We start from the raw sequence: 2,156 nt of genomic DNA, 5'->3' as shown, positions 1-2,156 counted from the left end.
CAGCCGTTGGGGCGAACAATAGCATCGCACCAGTCATCTGCCGCCTCAGTGCAATAGGTATAACGTGTCGTTTTGTTTTCACCAGTATCGCATCTCCCCGCATGGTCCAATATTAGATTAGGTTGGTTCATAATTAGGGTGATCCATAATTTTGTAAATAGTATATATCTGTAATTTTTTTTTCTTGATTTTTTTTTCTCGTACTATTTTAAGTAGAGCATAGTTAAGGCCATCGTTCGGACATTTTGAGGCGTTTGTCTGTGATTTGGGTGGTTTTCCAGGAAACGTCCCGAAAATCCTGTGAAGGAAAGCGAATATCGGGAAACAAATTCCGTCCGATTGTAGCCAAGGATTTTGTTTTCCTAGTGGTGTAAAATTTGATTGGAAAAGTGCATTCAACTTCAAGTGGTGTGCTTTTTCCGGGAAAGTGGCATTTCCACCCAAAGAGAATATGCACGTGGGGTGTTTGATACTACTGGCTATTTCTCCCATCAGTGTATATGTGCGCGCAAGGAAATGCAATCTTGCGCCTATGTTTTCCCGGGAATTTCCCAAGAAAGTATACCATATATTTTTAACAAGACATTCTGCAGACTATGCACAACATGATGGTATACATAAACATATGATTCTCGAAAATTTGTAGCATGGTTTTTCAATTTCCAAACCATGCGCCAAACATTCTCGCTGTAAATTCGTCACGGACATAGTAAAGAAGCAATCAGCAATTACGCATTTCAGTGCCAACATTTCAAAGAGGCGTAATTACATTTGTAAACAATGGCTTTAGTCGTCGATTTCTCGCGAATGAAAGCTCACTCATGAAAATGAAAGACACCAGCACGCAGATGAATGTTTCCTGTATCAGCTAGCATTTGTAACTTGGAGGGGTGGGTTTTCATTTGCGAGAAATCGACGACTAAAGCCATTGTTTACAAATGCAATTACGCCCCTTTGAAGTGTTGGCACTGATTTGATTTACCACGTTGCCACATTTTCTTGTTCCTTTGCTACTGGATCACATGTTCGTAGGTCCACGAGTCCTTTTTCGCTAGTTCGCTCATCATATCAAATTGATCAGGAATTCTTCCGAATGTCAAAAATTATATCGAAGACCTACGACGGATCGGAAATTGAAATTGAGATCTCCATATATTCTTTCATCATATCAAACTGAACAGGAGTTCTTCAAAATCTTATCATATCTATCGAAGACCTACGACTTATCGGGAATTGAAATCGAATCCTGCATATTCCCTCATCACATCAAATTGATCATTAATTCTTCCGAATAATCAGAAATTATATATAAAACGTATGACTAATCGGAAATTGAAAATGAGTTCTCCACATATTCCATCAACACATCAAATTGATCAGAAATCCTTCTGTAGACATTCGGGCAGTTAGAATATATTTTAAAATACAAGGATGGTCAGAAATTCTTCCAAACTATCAGAAGTTATATGGAAACCCTTCGATTGATTGGAAATTGAAATCAAATTTTCCATTAATTCCTTGATCATATCATATTGGAATTATCAGGAATTATTCGGAATAATAAGAAATTATATCGGAAATTGAAATCGAGTTCTCCATATGTTCCCTCATCACATCAAATTGATCAGGATTTCTTCCAAATTATCAGAATCAATATCGAACACGTATGACTAATTGGAAATTGAAATTGAGTTCTCCGTATATTCCATCAACATATCAAATTAATCAGAAATCCTTCTGAAGATCTTCGGGCAGTTCGAATGTATTTCAAAATACAAGGATGATCAGGAATTATTTCGAAATTCTACCGAATTATCAGAAGTTATATGGAAACCCTATGACTGATTGGAAATTGAAATCGATTTCACCATAATGTGTACCCTATGTACTCATTCAAAGTGTTCAGAAATTCTTCCGGATTATCAGAAATTATATTGAAGGTCTTCGACTAATAGAACAATTGCAACCGAGTTTCCACATATATCTCAATCAAATCAGGTTGATCAGGAATTCTTTCGAATTATCAGAAATTATTTAAAAAAAAATAAAACTATTTCTGACCAGATATTGAAATCGAGTTCTCCTTATTCCATGACCATATCAAATTGACCAGGAATTCTTCCGAATTATCATACGTTATATCAAAGGCCTACGAC

Source organism: Ochlerotatus camptorhynchus, unplaced genomic scaffold (assembly GCF_037179485.1).
Source record: "Ochlerotatus camptorhynchus isolate MF236.1 unplaced genomic scaffold, CSIRO-AGI_Acam_v1.1 ptg000811l, whole genome shotgun sequence".
Lineage (NCBI taxonomy): Eukaryota > Metazoa > Arthropoda > Insecta > Diptera > Culicidae > Ochlerotatus > Ochlerotatus camptorhynchus.
This window is presented reverse-complemented; position numbering follows the sequence as displayed.